Source organism: Melopsittacus undulatus, chromosome 1 (genome assembly GCF_012275295.1).
Source record: "Melopsittacus undulatus isolate bMelUnd1 chromosome 1, bMelUnd1.mat.Z, whole genome shotgun sequence".
Taxonomy (NCBI): domain Eukaryota; kingdom Metazoa; phylum Chordata; class Aves; order Psittaciformes; family Psittaculidae; genus Melopsittacus; species Melopsittacus undulatus.
In genome coordinates, this window is record NC_047527.1 from 154,413,790 (window position 1) to 154,432,156 (window position 18,367).

An 18,367-nucleotide genomic window follows, 5' to 3' on the forward strand; every position below is an offset into this window, starting at 1 on the left:
CATAACTGGCTGTTCTGGGTTCATCAGTAGCAGTTGTTTTTCTCCTTCTCAGTAGCTGGTGCAGTGCTGTGGTCGTGACTTTCAGCCTGAGAACAGTGCTGATAACACCGATGTTTTTAGTTGTTGCTTAGTAATGTTTAGTCTGACCAAGGACTTTGTGTTATACCTTAGTTACTGGACTGCTCTAATGTCAACCTGTGGGAGGTACATTCTTTCCATTCTCCTCCCCATCCCTCCAGGAGCAGGAGAGGGAAAGAAGGGGGGGAGTAAGAGAGAGACTGCATGGCTGATTTATGAGTGGGCTTAAACCATGACACTGGCATAATGGAAGACCTGGACAAGCTTCTGATATGGTTGTTTACAACCACTCCTCAATCTGGGATGCAGACAAACCTTTGGTTTGTGTGGAATATTAGATATGTAGCCACCCCTAAAACCACTGTGGACCAAAAGACAGAGATGATCTTATAGGCAGGACTATGGATTAGTCTCTCCCAAACTGTCAGCTCTATGTGATGTGAAACTTGCTATTTCCCTGTGGATTTTTGTTTAGGGAAAAGCTATCATACTAATGCTGTCAGGATCAAATAAGCAGTAGAGAATTTAATACAATTTCCTCAAGTAAAACCTGAAAATACATGTTAGGAGGGTGCATTCCTCTCTGTCCTGCTCCCTGAGATGATGGATGGGTAATGCTAGGTTGTGTTTTGTTAGTGCATGTGTCTGTGTTTGTTCATTTCAGACCCCCAAGACTTGAAATCTTAATGTGAAAGAAATTAAAGGGGGCAGAAAGGAGAAGCAGATAGACTTTTGTGCCCAGAGCAAGCTTCTCCTAACTCATATAGATACCAAACCCCCTGATCAGCAGTCAGGAACTTATTATTCCAAGAGGTTTATTATTGCACTGGTCCTACAGTGAAAGATGGGATGGGAACAGGCGTTGCCCAGGGACATTGTAAATTGCTGGAACAAAACAGAACATGCTCAGAGAGAGCTGCTTCTTGCACAACCCAGCACCACACTGCAATGCACTGTGCACCCATCCAAGCATTGACAACAGAAAAATCCCACTAATCATGAATTTGCCACAGCTCAAATAGGAAGTGCAGTGACACCAGCCCCAAATCCACTCCTCTGAGAAGAGGCATCCAGTGTTATATCCCTCTTTCCCAGTGGAGCAGCTCTGGATTTACATGAGAGCAAATGGGTACCAAACTCTGCCCATTGTGCTCTGGTTTGTCCTCGTTTGCTCTACACAAAAGACAACTGCATTCAGTTGTGTCTGAGCAGCAGCTCCCGGCTGAGCTATTGTCGAGGGCTCCCCATTCTCAGGCTGTGTGATGGGCGCTTTGAGGTTCTCCAGCCAGGCACCAGTAATCACAAGCAGCTCCTGGAAGTGCATTTGTCCAAATGGCATTTCTGGATTCTTGCTGAGATTATGAAATGCTTTGTCATCAGGATGGGAATTCTGGCCCTGCCGGAATCAGTGGCCACAGTTCTGCTGGGTTGGTTGGAGCCTCAGTTCTCCCATCCCTGTTTTCATGGCATCACTGCTCGTTCTGCAGGGGAAGATGAAATTTGCCTAAGTGATTCTTAGCTCCTTTAGCTAAGGGAGAACCTGAGTGCAGATCCCATTTGTGGGTTATACTGTTACCTAAAGGAACAAGTGGAGAGAAGAACAGAGCAGCAATCCCTTCCTATTGCATAATAAGCAGTTGTTATTCCAGAGCCAGCAAAGTCAGTGGTCTTATTGAGTGAATAATGTTTTTCTACTATTCCTGATCTCCTGTATATTAATTACTAATTGTTTTCAGCAGCACCCATCTGTGACAAGCCTGATTGGGAGCTTGAGTCAATGATGAGATCACCCTGAACCTACCCCAAATGCAACAAGAGAGAGGGAACAGCCGCTTCAAAGGCGAGGTGATAACGTTTTGAAGCTACTTCACATCCCCAGGTAAGCAGGCAGGCAGTGGCAATCTTCCTCCTATGAATCACATTGTGCTTATCCATTGGGGGTTCTTTGTGATTTGCTTTGTAGAACAAATCAAGGTTGCTTTGGCTCTTTTGTCCCCAGTAACCTTGCTAAAACTATAGAGTCACATGTGGCTTTCAGGTGTCCTGCTTTCAGATCCTGATGATTGCATTTCTTTCCCTGCCTTTTCCAGAACACTCCTCAAGGGTATGTTTGAACTTAAGGCATCCCTTCTCTCTTGCACAAAGAGATTAATACATGCAACGCGTCAAAAGGAACTAGTTCTGAGCTGCTCATCACTTAGGGAAAACGTACTAAAAGGCTCTTGAGAGCAAACTGTAGAGAGAGATTGGTAACTGTGGAGCTAATATAACTGTGCAGGTTCTGTGAGGATAGTGGGTTTGGGAACACATACTGCTCTCAGGAATTCCAGACATGAACTGCTGCAACAATGTGCTCCTTTTGATTGCATAGTGTGCGTTTTGGGTCAATACTGTGCAATGCAATCCTTTCATCCTGAGAAGAGACCCCAGAGATGGTTCAGACAGCAGGCTTGGCTGGGAGTAATACAGCTCCTCTGATCCTGTGCAAGCGTATTGGTGTTCTGTTTATTCTTGCAAGCATGTATGACATCCCCCCTCAGAGGGTCTGTTTCAGATCCAGCATTGCAGCAGGCAGCTAAGCACCAGACCCCCAGCTGCAGAAAACCAATTGAGGCCTCTTGATTTTAATGAAGTTCTGCAGCTCCAGCATCTGGCCCCCTCATCTTGGGATGCAGCTAATTACAGCCAATAATTGGGTTTCTTCATCTTCCCTGCATCCATTCTGTAATCTGTTTTCAGTACTTCAACAGTAGGCTGTCTGCACCCCCAAAACCCATCCAGAAGCCCCTTCCCCATAGTGTTCCTATCAAATAGTCATTCCCATTCTCAGTCTTGCCATCTGGCTATAAATAAAACAATTCCTGTGGTTTATTTGTGAGTGCTTTAGAAGGGAGAAATGGATCTTTCAACACCTTCATGTTTCACAGAGAGCCTTCAGGGGCCCTCTTTTCATTTACAAAGGTCCACCTGGCAATGAATGGAAAACCTGTAACAAAGGGAGTTAATGATGGTGCTAATGATGGTGCTTCACAGAAGGACAGGACTCCAATAACTGTTTAGTCCATCTCTTGGGGGGGGGAAGACCCCAATGATTTCCAAGGACAAATGGCCACCTTCCCTGCAGTAGGCTCTGTGTTCATCACAGCACAGCTGGCACCATTGGGGTTCATAAGAGACCTGCAGCACACATCATGCTGTATGATACAAACCAGTGCTGTATTTTTAACCTGTGTGGTGAGTGCCTCATTTTGGTATTGTGATTATGGAAAGCAAGAAGAGGCAGGAAGCTGTTCCCTGGGAAAACACGTTTAAAGTGGTTCAGCAACTTGCTTGCTTCCAAACTACAGCTTGTAATGGGGTTTGGTGACAGATTAAAGCTAAAAAGGACCATTCTGAGTGCACTGAACTGAGGTCGGTCTTTAGATATACCTGCAGGTGCTGGGAACCACAGACAAGGTCTTTTTTGGTGGGTTTAAGGTTAAAACACATTGTGGGGAGAGAGAGGGGATGCAATATGAAGCCTCTTCTGTTGTTCTCAAATGTATTTCTGCTTTCTTCTGCTCATGTGTCTGGGCCTTATTCTAAACTGTGTGGAGTGGATGCCCCTGAGGGGACTGTGAGGGTTTTCTGGAAACAAAGCAGTAACCTGTTTATCCCCACTTGAGAATAAGAGGCAGTGAGGGGATGAAGCCGTGTGTGTGACAGATACACTCCAATGTAAGCTGCTCTCTGGTTCTGATGAGAGCAGCTGGTTCCCCAGGTAGCAGGGATGCAGTGACACAGTGAGAGCTTTGGGCTGGCACAGGGATTCATCACCCCGCACGCAGTCTGTGGTAGTTGTCATTGCTTTCTTATGCCAGTTGTGGGAATAGATCAAGAGGAGATAGAGGATGAGCTGGGATCTGGCTGGGTTTGATCCAGTGTAAGCAGAGGTGACCTGGGGTAGGAATGTCCTGTGTGCAAGCAGTGAAATGCAGGTTGCTCCATGGCTGCCAGTGTTTATAGTGCTTGACGGTGCAAAGAAGGCCTCTAAAGGGCATTATCTACTGCTCCATGTTGACACAGCAGCCCTGTGAGTGTGCAAGCTGGCCATAAGAGCACCAAATGTCAGGAAGCATCCCTGACTGTGGTAACTGGTTTGGTATCCTGTGGGAGAACTGCCTGGAGCACTGGAAAACCAAGGAGCTGCCAGCAGGGATGGCTGGGTTCCCACAGAACAGACACTTGTACTGCAACATCCAAATGGCAGCATGGAGAGCTCATTGCTGCTGAGCACTGAGCTGCTACCCTTGTGTAGGATGAGCAGAGAGATGTGTTTTATCAGCTATATAATAAGGACTCGGTTGGATTTTGTGTTGTGATGCCTGCATCGTGCTGTTGTACCTGTGAGTGTCAGAATCCACAAGCTGATGTAATGGGATGGCTGGAAGTGATGGGAAGGAAGAGCCCGGGTGAAAAACAGGAATAAAATCAAGTGGCTCTTGTTAAAACAACCCTTTGATGATGAAATGGGTGACAAAAATGGGGTGGGGAGAGGGTGATGGAGCTGCTGCCTTTCTGAGATACAATAAGCCCCTTGACTACCATTCTAAAAACACAAAGTCCTGAACAAGTGTGACTACCAAGGGACAGAATAAGATGACCTGATAGTTGGTAAAGCAACAAGATGAACAGTCCATGGAGAACAAAACAGCGAGAGGAACAACACGTAGGGATGTGCATGTGAGCAAAAGGGACAACTGCTGCTGGTACAATCAGAGAAACACTGATGTAAAAGCCCAAGCAATGCAGTTGGTATATACCCTGAGATAAGGTACAGGGAAAACTTTGGGGTGAAGTATAGATAGGAACAAAGTAGTTTAGTCCTTCAACGTGGCTTTTGCTGTTGTTTGATTGCTGTGACACTAAGGGATATGCAGTTTGGTTTTGTCCTCTGTGAGCTGAGGAATCTGCATCAAAGTTACCAGACTGCTTTAATATCTCTTTATCATGAAAAAGACAGCAGGGTCTGAAGTATTTGACTAATGATACAGGACACAACACCAAGTCAGAGCTAACAGTAAGATGTGGGTGATAAAATCAGCATCAGGAGAGGTAAGATATGGACAGAGTCCTTATGTGATATCTCTGTTTTTAACCAGATTGGAGCAGAGTGAGTAAGATTTCTCTTGACAGCCAGTATTTTTCAAGCAAATAACTGCCTGGCTTATCACTGGGAGCCATAGGGAAGTGGGTAGGTACAGGGGAAATGCCAGTGCCTGCAGTGTGACCTGATGCTGAAGTGTGGTGACTGACATCTGAGAAGCTGCCTTCTGAGGCATGGCAGGTACTATTGCTGCTGTGGAGGTGGATGAGCCTTCAGCAGGTAGGAATAAGTCAGAAGAGTCCAGTTTCCTGCTGAAGCAAAGCCAAGTGCTGAACCAGCTGCCTCTCCAAATAGGTGACTTAAGACTGTAGGGATGCTTATTTCATGCTTCTCACAGAGCGCTCCTCATTCTTTCTCTGCTAAGGTCCTTGTCTGCTCTTTAGACCCTGTTTCCCCATGGAAAGGGCAGGAAACATAAAAGGAGTTAAGTTCACACTTGCATCAGGTCAGCTGCCACCCTCTGAACACCAGGGAGTGCATCTGACTCAACATATAGAGATGATTGAGAGCTGTTTGCAGCATGTAGGTCTGTGACATGTATGTATGAGGACAAAACTGGGGAGGAGAAGGGAAGGAAACCAACCCCCAAACCATATCATGTCTACCATGGTCAAGCTTTCTGTAGTTTAGTAAACTTAACAGTCTGGGAGGGGGGAAGCTTCCCAGCAAACAGCATCATGTTGGAGGGAGGAGGCTGAGTTATCTTCTTGGAGCTTAGGAAGAGCAAGAGTCATCTCTGTTGGAAGGAAACATCTTCATCGCTTCCTTTAGAAGGTTTATCTCTCTCTTTATCAACGTCTGCACTGCAGTGATGTCTGTAGGAGGAATCTGCTCTCTACAGTGTTGTCCCTTTGAAAGTGCTGCTGTTCTGAGCAGATCTGGATATGGTTTGCAAGTTCATACTGCAAAACCCAGCCTGCATTCATTGCATGCTTTCCCTCTGGGTCCTTCCATCAATAGCATGTGGTGTACAAGCATGAGGCTGTTCCTAAGGAATGGATGAGAACAGATAAGCCAATTAGGACAAGCTTGGGAGCTGCTGTCTCACTGGTTTTACAGTGCATGTTCCACAGCAGGGGAGAGCAGCACTGATTTGATCAGAAATCATTTGTCATTATATCTTTCAGCAAAGCCTTTGACAGCTTGCTTTGTGTAGTGGAATATTCCACAGGGTGACAAAGCAACATATGTTCAAGGATCTCTGGAAGACACTAATTACAACCGGGCATGGGGACAGGCATGGAAATACTGTGTAGTGTGCTGCCTTCATTGACACATAGACCATCCCATTCCCCATAGGCCTTGCACCTCATTTCCTCTTGAGAAGACATTCTGTAATGCTATGACAGACTGGGAAGAGAAGGAGAAGCAGAACTGGCCATGGTTTGTGGTGCTTTACACTACAACACAGCAGCGGGGAGCTCTGGCTCACAAAGGCAATCAATGCTGAAGCTTCTTCTCTTGGCTCCCAGCTGGAGCAGAGGTTTTGCCATCCTCCATCTGCACTCAGGTTCAGAATGAATCAGTGGCACTATGGATGGAGAGGAGAGGGAGTGCTTCCACAACACAGCTTCTTGTGAGAGCCTTTCAAATGGAACCATAGCCATCTGCCATGGGGAGGCACGGACACACTCCTCACCCTCGGAGGCTGACAGGCATCCACTAATTAGTCCTTGGGACCTAAGAGGTCTGATGGTTTCCCCCAGTTTAGCCTGGGAAGTCAGCAGGGGCATCCTGTATCCTGGGGCAGGAATTCTAAACCCTAACTGTCCAGTTTGAATGGGAGCTGCAGGTGCTCAGGCCTCTGAATATTAAGCTGTTAAAAAGGGTGCGAATGAGACTTACACAAGTGAAGTGTCCATTGATTTGTTAGCTGAACTGGAAAGTATTTCCTGTGCTGTGAATGTATTTGAGTCGGTCTGAAAAATGGTTTATTTTTAACCAAAATGACCATCTGCTATCACACATCTGTGCTGAATAAAGTATTTCATTTTCTGCATTGGTTTAAGGAATAAGAACCTCAGGTAGCTTAAGTCTTGAAAGATCAGGAGCTTTGCTCTGTTCTGTCCTTTACTAGTGCCAAATGAGAAACTTCCACTTTTGTAACAAAAAAGAAATGATTTTGTACCTGAAGTATCCATCAGGTTTGATATGGACACAGCACTGCTTCTTATTGACCCAAAACTTCACATTTCATCCAATAAATCATGCTCCCATCCCAAACTTCAGGCTTAGGAACTGAACTTAGGACATCCAGAGGTTGAAGGTGGGTCTCCAAATGGTAACCTTGGATTCAAACACTGCTGCTCCATGGTCTGTACCAGTCTGACTGAGCCCTGCCTAACCCTTGTCCTCCTCTTCCCCTTGTTGCTGTCATCTAGGAAGGAACCTAAGCCCAACTCTTGTCAATGGATGGCCCTACTTAGAGCAGGGAAAGGGGGGGAGGCTGTATTGCAAAGAGGTGAGAGGTAATTAATAATACTAAGCAGGATAAATATGATGCAGAGACCATAATATGCTAGCAATGAAATATATATTAAAGGCCACAACTTCATATGTAAAGGAGCAGGCAGTACTTCAAACTGTTGAATGAAAGCAGGATGGCAAAGAGGAAAACCCAAAAGGAGGCATGAAGAATGGGTGATATAAGCACCTAAGAGAAACACACTGAAACATGGGCTGTGGGAATGGTGAATCACCTCCATCAGGTTATGATAGGACAAGGTGTTACCTGAAAGACCTTTGCTGCAGCTTGTCAGAGTTGCTGTAAGTCAATACATAGTCCAACAACAATGTGACTAAACCATAATACTTAAAGCCTTGGAGTTTCTCTGAAGAGTTCCACACACTGAAGAGGGTCACTTTGAAAGCAGCACCCAAACCTTGTTTGTTGTAAGTGAGCCTTGCTCAGGATGTAGTGCTGCAATGTGTGTTCAAGGCTTGTTCAGAACAGTTCTTCATAAGCAGCTCCAACACCTCCTGAGTTTCTGTGGCATGGACAGTGGCTTTCAGCCATGAGCATTACACTCCTCAGGACACACACATAATGAAGTGTGCCAGCAGGGCAAAGCATTTTACAGGCAAAGGGAGTGTCTATGATGATGGAACAATAAATGCAGAAGGGGAAAGGCCAAGTGATAGGTTCACAAGTGCATTTGTTTCTGCAGCTGCTGGAGTGCCACTTGCTCCTGTGTGGATCCGTTCAGTGAAGCACTGCAGTGAATCACCCCATTAGGAAAGTGGGCACCTCACACACCTTGGAGCAGGGAGCTTGTGCTCTTTATTGCTACTGTGCTACTGGCAGTTACTGTTGATTGACTTGGGTTAGAACCTCCCCAAAGGCTCAAATGAATAGAAAAGATACTGATCCTTAAATGTGGTTGAAATAACAGGTTGAAATAAGCAGGATCATTTATCACAAAATGTTATTCTGATGGCAAACATAAGAGACCACCACTGTGGTAGAGAAGAAAACATGGCATGCAGCAAATAACTGCTATGTCTTGGTAAGGTGATCAAAATTCCTCCAGTGTCTTCTCCAAGCACTTGTCAGAGTGGTTCTGCTTTCATGCATCTGAACTTGGAGCTGTGGGGAAACCAGGTTCACTTCTATCTGCTCAGCTGTGCTCACAGCCACTGCTCATAAATGGCTGATGCTGCACAGGGTGCAAGCTCGCTGGACAAGGGATGTAGGGACAGGCCAAGGGGAATGGCTTGAACCTGCCCGAGGGGAGACTGAGCTGAGCTCTTAGGCAGAAGCTCTTCCCTGTGAGGGTGCTGAGGCGCTGGCACAGGGCCTTGAGCACTGCCAGGGATGGGGCAGCCACAGCTTCTCTGGGCACCCTGTGCCAGCGCCTCAGCACCCTCACAGGGAAGAGCTGCTTCTTTATATCTAATCTAAATCTTCTCTCTGTCAGTTTAAAGCCATTTCCTTTGTCCTGTCACTGCTGCTGTAAAAAGCCCCTCTCCAGATTAAGACAGTATTATTAAAGGCCACTCATAAATCCTATAAGCACAATAAAACGTACCCATCTTCACTGTTGGACTTTAAAAAAGGCTGCTTTGGATGATCTATGTCTCTAGAAGGTTTTGGCCAGAACTACTCAGACAAAACTCCATCAGAAATGGTCAGGACCTCTTTCGTGGCAGGATCTAAGGTTTTCACTGCCAAAAGGGATTAATGGCTTTGCTGCTTTATACGGTTTTAGGACAGCCAAGTTGTGATATCTATGGGCCAGAACTCAATAGGTAATTAGAACCTACTGGACTCTCCTGCAACACCCCTGTTAGCAAAGCCAAGCAGCAGTCCTTCCTGGAAATGCCTTTACTTATATATGTATGCTGTTGTTTCTTAAGGTTGGAGCTGAAATAGCCACACAGATTAAAATGCTTAATTCTTGGTGTTTGCTGTTCCTGCACTCCCTCTTCTGGCTTTCTGGAATTACTTAGTAAACATCTTATGCCCACATCATAAGAACAACTCGGGTATGGGTTGTAAAAACCATGAGTTGCAATGGTAAGATGTGCTTTGGTGGTCAATAGGGACTACTTCTAAATAAATCAGGGTATGGCCATAGCAGCCAAACACTTCCATGCATATATATTCCATATGAAGGTTCCCTGGGATGTAGGAGAGCAAAACCAATCCTAATGGTGGTGCAGCAGCTGCAGTACTATGGGTATGAGGTAGGGATAGGGATAACCAGAAGACGTCACTGGAGTATGCTCTGCACACTTCCAGTTTGCTCTCTCTTGAGCAGTGCAGTTGAGCCATGTGTTTAAGTTCATCCTCCTACATCAGTAGATCTCCCCCCCCCCCAGTTTTTGTTCCAAAGGGTGGAACAATAGCACCATTAGATCAATGTTCTCCTGCCCTGTTTAAAACCCAACTATTGTGAGAATCTAGAGCTGAAATCAATGTTAATGATTTCTGTTTGCTGAGCCTGATGGAAACATAAAACCACCATGAGGAAAACGTTGCATTTAATGTCCAAAGCCATTAAAAACCTGTGTAGACAAGGTGGAAGTGCCATGGGTTAGTGGTGAGCTTGGCAGTACTGAGGAACGGTTGTACTTGATGGTCCTAAAGGTTTTCCCTAACCAGCTGATTCTATGATTGTATTTTTCACTCTTTTGATATTCTAAATCTCTTTCCTACCACCATTTATCTGCACATTGATCTTCACCCCCCCCATCAGCATGCTGGGACACTGAGCTAATAGTGGAAGCCAACAAAACTTCCTTGCACACCTTATGCTGTATTTACAGTGCCCTTTTCTAAGTTGCAGACACGTTTTGTTTTCATTTCAAGCACCAGAATCCAGGTAACACACACAGAAAAAAGCCTCAGTGTTACATAGTGAACAGGCAGATGCTTGGTGTTGATGTTGTTCCTCTTTCAGTCAGCTTGGTGTAGCCATAAGAAAGGCTTGATATGGCTTGATAAGTGTTTTCAGTGTATAATAAGTTACATATTCAGCTCATTTTGAGTTTTGGAGGTCTACCTTAATAAAGTACTATGGAAAGGTGCTATAAAACGTATACTGCACACATGCTGGTTCAATGTGCCAGGTCAGCTTCTTCAGGGATCTGGGCATTCAGAGGTCCTAAAACTCGATGGCTTTAAATAAATGTTTCCAGATTGTGGGGAATTCCTGCCATGGAGAAGTTTCAGAGCAGAGCCTTGATGTTTGCTGCCCAGATCCTCACTGCTGCCCCCCCATGCCATGCACCAACCTGCGAGGCAGGCATGGAAAGGAGCCTCCATGGCTTTGGGGTGCACTCCCTGCCATTTCATAGAGTCTGTGCTCCAGTCCTATAAATACAGTGGTGTGTGACTTAGGTGAGTCATGCCAGGTACTGCATCACACCCGAGTGCTTGCTCAGATCTAGTGTATTGCTGATACGGTGCCTTACAGCCTAAGGAGAGAAGGGAGTCCTGCTTCCTCTTCTGGAAAGCCTCCAGCAATCCTGCTGGGTGGAAAACCCTCCGAAGAGGCTGTGCTACTTTCAGGGTGATGAGCCTCATAAACATCAGCTGGTGCATAACAGTATTATTGTGGTCTGAGGACCTGGGTGTTGCAGGAGAGTGGGTTTATAGGACATCACTGGGAATCACTAACCTGCATAAAGACACTCTTGTACCTTGTTATTTGCAAGACTAGAGCCAGTTAATTCTTGCACGTTTTGGTCTTGGTGTGCCATGTGATAGTTGAGACAGAGTCAGGTTTGTCATAGCAGGCAATGAAAGTTGCTGTACCACAGCAGGGCTTCAGGGCTGCTGTCAGCTCTTAGCAAAGTAGTTTAATTGACAAGACTTGGGGGAGAACAAAACCCAAAGCAAACCTGCTATGTGTGATATTAGAAGATCTGTAATATTAGAACAATTTGATGCCTTGTAATGTCATATATAATCTGTTACTGAATTCCAAACTGGTTTGGGTAGGAGGGGACCTTAAAGCTCCTCCAGTTCCAACCCCTGCCACGGGCAGGGACCCCTTCCACTGGAGCAGCTGCTCCAAGCCCCTGTGTCCAACCTGGCCTTGAGCACTGCCAGGGATGGGGCAGCCACAGCTTCTCTGGGCACCCTGTGCCCCGCAGCAGCTGTGAGTTAATGAATATAACACCAACCAACGGCGCAGAACCTTCCTGCCCGCTCTGCCTTAGGGATGCTGGGATCAGCAAACAGGGATCATTGATCCCTCCGTATCCCGCACGCTCCATGCGCTCATCCCGCACTGGATGGATGCTCGGCTCGTCGGTGCGCAGGGAGCGCAGACACGGCCGCCCCCTCCCGGCGGAGCCCCCGGTCCCGGCCGTGCTCCGGCGGCTGCCGCAGGTGCTCGGAGCGGCCGGGCCGGGGCTGCAGGGCTCAGCGCGGCCAGCAGGAGGGAGGAAGAGGAAGTGCGAGCGGCAGCGCCGGGATGGGATAGAGCGGAGCGGCGCAGGGAGCGCGGCCGGGGGCTGCGGGCCGCCCTGGAGGTAGGCGAGCGGCGGGGCCGGGGATGGAGCGGGGCAGGACCGGCGAGCCCCGCACCTGCCCCCGTTGGGAGCCGGCAGCCGGTGCCTGCCCCAGGGCAAGGGGGGGCCGTGGGGAAGAGGAAGCGCAGCCTCGTGTTGTCAGTGCGGCCCGCCCAGCGGCTCCTCCTGCCCTGCCGTGCCCTGCCCTCCCTTCCCCGCTGCCCGGCGAGGCTTGTGCCGAGCCTCCTCCTCCTCTTCCTCCTCCTCCGTCCGCCCTCAGCCCCCGCCGTGCCCGGAGGTCGGAGGCCGCGGGTGAGGGGCTGAGAGCGCACGGCCGCAGGAGCCTCTGCGCTGCATCAAGTGCATCCCATTGCTCCGAGGGTACCCCCGGGGCATGCATCCCTCCCCGGTTGGCCTCTGGGACCCGTCGATGGGATGCGTGCGCCATGGGGCTGATGAGAGCGGGTGCACTGGGGATGCAGTGATGAGTGCGGAGCGCAGGGTGGTGGTTATGCAAAGCCTCGCAGAGCGAGCGGGGCTCGGGGCCGGAAAGTTATGGGGTTTAAAGTTTGTTGGCTGGGAGCCTGTGCGAAGTTTGTTTTGCGTCTGTTTTCCTTGCAGGACTGCCCAGCTCTTCCTCCCCCCGAGGATGGTGTGAAGCACAGACGGGAGTTCCTGCACAATAACAGTGAGTACGCTTCGAATCGGCTCCGGTTTGTTGTTAACTTAGTAAGAATGCCTCTGAACCTGCCAAGGCTCAATGTGCTGCAAACACGATGGGAGCGCCAAGGATAATAACGGTGCAGGAAATGTACCGTGTGTTAATTGCTTTAGTATAAACAGGGCTGCCCGTGAGCCGCGTTTCATGATACAGCAGTTATGGTGCAGTCTCAGCAAGGGATGTTTTGGAGTAGGTTTGGAAGCAAATGGGTTTGCTTTTGCTTTAGTCCCAGCTGCCTGGTTGAGACGTTTATCTCCTGGTTAAGACATTTATCTCCTGGTTAAGATGTTTATGTTTTGGGAAGAGGGGGAAATTGAATGAGAACTGAGCAAAGTCCTGTGCCTGTGGCTGAGCGTGTTGTTTCCTTTGTGCTCTTCCTCCTTGCTGTCTCATCCTCAGTTATATAACCTTCTAGACATTTATGGATCATTCATTGTTCACATTAGTCCCATTCTTTCCATGTCATTGTGCCTGATTGAGTGACTTATGCAGAATATTAACACAGCGAAGAAAAATGTGTCTGAATTTTCATACAATTCTTACAGTTTAAGCTGCAAGTTTGCATCCTTTGGAGGTTTTCTGCCCCTGATTCCTCCCTCTCCCCCCCTTTCTGTTAGCTGTATCAGCAGGTGGTTGTGATCTAATTTGATGACCAGTAACTAGATAAGAAGGAGGGAGGCTAATGACAGTGTGCTGGTTAAAGTTCCTCTTGTATGCTGTTAGGAGAACCTCCATTAACACAGGTATCATAAATCTGTTCAGAGTAGGCAGCAACTTTTAAACACTCACCTGTTGGAGCAAATAAAGGTTAGTTTGGCTGAAGCACCCATGTGGTGTGCACTGGGTACTATTGGGAGGTGCTGTCTGTGGATCTGAGTGTGATGTGACCGGTCTGGAGGTACCTGACTCCTGTTTTATTTGTGCCAGGCACATTGCATAGGGGTAATGGACTTTCTTTTGTGCTGTACAACCCACTTGGCCTCTCTGGAGCTTGCAGCTTTCCTATGAGTGTCATTGTCTGGGGATGTTTTTAAATGAGGAGCTGTTTTCCATACTTCTGATATTTTTCCTTCTGTTCTCCATGTGCCAGGAAAAACTGAATGGTTGTACAATACAAATGGGTTTTGATGAGGGGATAGGAACAGTTCTTACCTACTTCTTCTGCAGCAGTTTTATGCGGTCCCTTAAAGGATCTGCAGCTCGGTTGTCATTGCATTAACTTGCTTCTGTGTAGTTTCAAAAGCAAGTACTTCTGTTTCCTCGGTGTTCAGGTGCAGCATATTGTGTATGGGGTCTTAAGAAGTGATTTATTTTTGTTTAATGCTCTTTCACCCTAGTATTCACCAGAAAAACACCCCCTTTATTATGGTCTGTAAAGGTGCAACAGTTACTGGAGCCTTGCTGTGTCCCTTGTACTTCCTGACAGGCAGTTGCAGATCAAGAGTAACACTGTGCTCCACCCTTCCTTCCGTTCTTTGTTGTTTCTACCTAGCAGAAGCCTGTTTGGTTTTGAGGTCTGTGCTCACAGACATGCTTTCTCACAGTGTCCAGCCTACGGAGTGCTGTTGGGCTATGATCTCATGTTTTCCATGCTGATACACAAGGACCAGAGTGCCCATGCTCACATATAGGATGTGGGGCTTGCTGCTTTTGATACTCTGGATGGGTTCAGTGTGTGATGGAGAGGGGGGTTGATGTCTGCAGATTTAATTGTAGCTAGGAAGAAGTTTGCATAGATCTCTGCCATGCACCTGCAGAGTGCATGCAATATCCTCCTGCCCCAATGACAGCCTGCTGCTTTTGCATATATTGCCAACCACAACGTTTCTAACTGTGATTCTCAGATAAGGATGGCTTGGGACTTAATTGAGGCCACCAAGTACAGTTTCCATCTCGAGTTGTGGTTGCTGTTACTTGATTCTAAGTTTCCTCTAAGTGAATGAGCTCTTTAAAGTTTAGTTGCTCTTTTTGCCCTGCTGTGGTGTGAATGTGCAGTATGGCCTTGAGTTAAACATGTTTGATAGAAAGTGATGGGGTTTTGGGAGCTGTGGAGGCTCGAGAGCAATGTACACCCTTGGAGCAGCAAAAGTACTGTTGTCTCCTCTGCATGGTTATACCTGGGTCTGGCAGGTTTCTCCTGCCTCCCTGCACTGGTTTGGAGGTGCAGATGTGAGGCAGGATGCGTTGCCTGAGTTTTGCCTCCTTCCTCAGTCATTATCCCATGAAAAAGGAGCTTTCAGAAAGGGGTTTTACAGTTGTGAAGTCTGTGGTTTGAACACTTGGCACTAGAAATGGGTTTGTAACAGCCATCAAACAACAGTCAGGTCTGTGCTGTATCTTTAAAAGATTTCCCTGCTTTGAATGAGGTTTTCCTTATTGCAAAAGGTTCTTGTATTCGTGGCAAGAGGAACGTGCCAAGTACACGTTGTGAAGCTTGTGTCAGTTTAACAGAGCAACTGTTTAAAGGATTTGGGATCATTTTCCTTCTCCTTGAGTCAGTTGCCTTTTTTTCCTGCCTTTTTTTCCCCCTTTCTCCAAATATAACACTGGAAAAGCAGAGAAAGAGAAACTAAAAGCAATTGGCAGTATGTTGGCAGGCGTTTGATCTTAGGGACTGTAAGAGGTGATAATATGTGTGTGACACTTAACACAAACTGCATGCATATGGTGTTAGATGAATGGAAGAATAATCACTAAATTGTGAAGCTGTCTTTCAATCAGCAGGTTTGCATCAAGCTGTTTGCAAGGAGTTGGTTTCATGGTGTGATCTTTCATTACTGCAAGTGTGCAAGAGACACAGGAGAGGGGATGAAAGATAATGTCATAACCTTTCTGCTGCTGTCCTCAGCTTCCTGATCACTGTTAGCGTTTAAGAGGTGTATTAATGTGCCCCAGGGATAGCTGATGTGCTTCCTCTTTGCTCTGTTTCAGATGTGACAGAGGTAAACGTCTGTGTTCTGGGCAGGCACTTAAGTAGCGGGTGGCACATGTGTGGTACCATTCAGTAAGCTACTAATTCCTCAGGCTGCTGAGCAGATGGGTTTGTGAAGCTCAGGCTTGCACTTAAGAGTGAGGTGAACCGTGATTCACGTGGTGCTTGTTTGCAAACACTTGGAAATGCCTTGGTATATTTCTCCTAATGGCAGGTTTCCATTGTGAGGGCTTGGTTTGACTGTTTTCAGTGGATGCTAGGAGGGGGAAGTTAGTTGTGAGTGAGTGGAAGTGATGGATGAGCCATTCTTATGTTCAGCAGTAAATTGCATGATGAAGACTTGGAGAACTGGTGCTAGGGTTTCTTCTAGGAAACTGGTTTTGTTTATGTACAAATGAGTTTACTTTGGTACATTTCTAGAGAGCAGCCTTTGAAGTCCTTTAGAAAGGTAAATATACTACTTCTACAAACGTGTAAGTGACCTATTCTTACTGCTGTTGAGGAGCTCAGTCTCCTTACTGATGCTTCGGCTGTGTTCCATGTACAGTCAAACACCACTTCAGAACTCCACAGCAGCTAGCACTAGCACTAGCACAGGCGAGGGAGTGGGAACTAGCAGACAGTGATGAGGGACAAGATTTCCTCTTTCAGATGGAATCCAGTTGATGTGAAGTGTTTGTGAAACAGCATCTCAGTAAAAAGGTTGAGGGGGGGGATAAGAAAACAGGTTGTTCCCATACAAATCTATTACAAGATAATAGCTGTGTCCTTGCTGTGTGACTGTTCTTGTCTTCTGCTTTCCTTCTGTTTCTTACTTCTCAAAGCTTCCTCTTGCATGTTTGCCACCCCTACCTTGGTACCTTGTTCTGTGCTCTTTCATGTGTTTGTTAAATCCAGCTCCCATGGTTTCCTTAGAGTCTTTCCCAGGCATCCCTTAGGTTGTTACTCAATGAAATGATTTTATCCAAGGTTTGCAACATGAGTGTGCATCCCCTGCTGTGCTCTTTCGAAGTCTCTAGCTCAAAGTGTTATTGTACAGTCCTAACTTATGGGGGGCATAGCAAGTGTAAAACTGCCCCTGAAATACTGCATCATCAGGGACTGGGTCATCTTTATCAGTCACATGAATACAAATATGATGAATATCTGGCTTTTTTCCTGTTGAGCTTGCTTCAGGTGAAAGGAGGCTGGGTCACTGCTTCTGAGAGACCCTCCAGTTCTGGTTATGTGATGGCTTAAAGCTGCTGTTCTCTAATGGGGAGTGATGGAAAGAGTTTAGCAAAACCAATGTTCCAGTAAACTTGTACAAAGTGGGGCTGTTCTCATGCCTTATTCCATAGACAGAGAGCTGCCTTAGCTCACTGTTCATATATTAGTGCAGGCATGAATTTTGGTGCTGAAATTTGTGGCCAAGGTGCAAGTATTGACTGTTTTTCTGTCTCCAGCCAATGTACAGGTATTGTATAGCTCAGCAGAAGTGTGAGGGGTGTGTGGGTATGCACAAGCACCTCATGTGAGCTGGTCAGGCTAGACTGAACCTGCTGTACGTGTCATTGGATGAGGCTGGTGGACCATAGTGAGCTGCCTCTTTAGATTGCTGTTTCATATATGAAGGGAGATGGTAATCTGTTGAGGAGGGCAAGGAGGAGGAATTTGTAATAGTCACATAATACCCTTTGGCCACACAATGCTGATTTGCACATTTCTTCTCTGAGAGCAGAAACATGTCTGACACATGTTGGTATAATACAGTTTTTACTCCTAGTGCCAGTGCATGGATTTGTTACGTTCCAATGCAGTCGTTTCCATTGCTTTGCTTTCTGGAATACAATTGCACATTAATTTTCATAGCAACGATTGTGGCTTCAGCTGGAAATTGAAACCTGATCAGTGCTGCCTCAGTGCATGGACTTCTGCATAAACATTTTCAATAACACTGAGCCAAACCAACCCAAAATAAGAATTTACTCAAACATAAGTACTGGTCCTGGTGTTCCAGATAGGATATGTGGTATACCCCTTGGATGCTAGGCTTTTAAAATGCCTATCTTCTCTCCCAAGGTTTCTTCCTCCTCTCCCTTCAAGCACCAGGGCACTCATCTGTTGGACCTCTGCCCTCTGGGGTTCAAGTGCATTCCTCCTGTCAACCTTTTCATCCCATTGTCCCTCTTCACACATCCTCTGGCATCTCTTCTGCTCACCAAGCTCACCAAATTCAGGTCTTGCATGTGGGGTCTTATTCTGAGCTATACTTTGTGGTTGGGTCCATAATCTCTTCTCCTGTAGATACACAAGTTTCTTGTTGCACTTAGTCTTTTATGGGAAAACAAAAAAACAAGTAGGAAACTTAAATGAGAGCATCCATTGCAGAGCAAAAGATGGGACATTTGGCATGGTGGTGGTGAACTGCTCAGGAGAAGGTTGTAAAGGGGAGGAAAAAAGACCCAACCAACTAAAAAGCCTGCAAAGCCAAAGGAAAGTGTAAGGTGTTTTCCACTTTGGGTCACTTAAGGCAATTTTAACTGATTCT

General features: G+C 46.6%; 2 protein-coding genes across 4 annotated transcripts in view; one reads left to right on the plus strand and one right to left on the minus strand.

Annotated features, from left to right (window-relative positions):
- ANLN (anillin, actin binding protein) overlaps positions 1 to 18,367 on the minus strand; it is an 819,922-nt gene that overhangs the window by 445,998 nt on the left and 355,557 nt on the right. The gene's annotated exons all lie outside the window — the stretch shown is intronic.
- Positions 12,144 to 18,367, plus strand: part of ELMO1 (engulfment and cell motility 1) — a 247,265-nt gene continuing 241,041 nt past the window's right edge. Inside the window, exons 1-2 of one of the 2 annotated variants that reach the window (XM_034062009.1) lie at positions 12,144 to 12,205; positions 12,806 to 12,872. The gene's annotated coding sequence lies outside the window, so the exon portion shown is untranslated. Of the gene's footprint in view, positions 12,206 to 12,444; positions 12,497 to 12,805; positions 12,873 to 18,367 lie in introns of those variants that run through there. The other variant, XM_034062008.1, reaches the window with a different exon arrangement.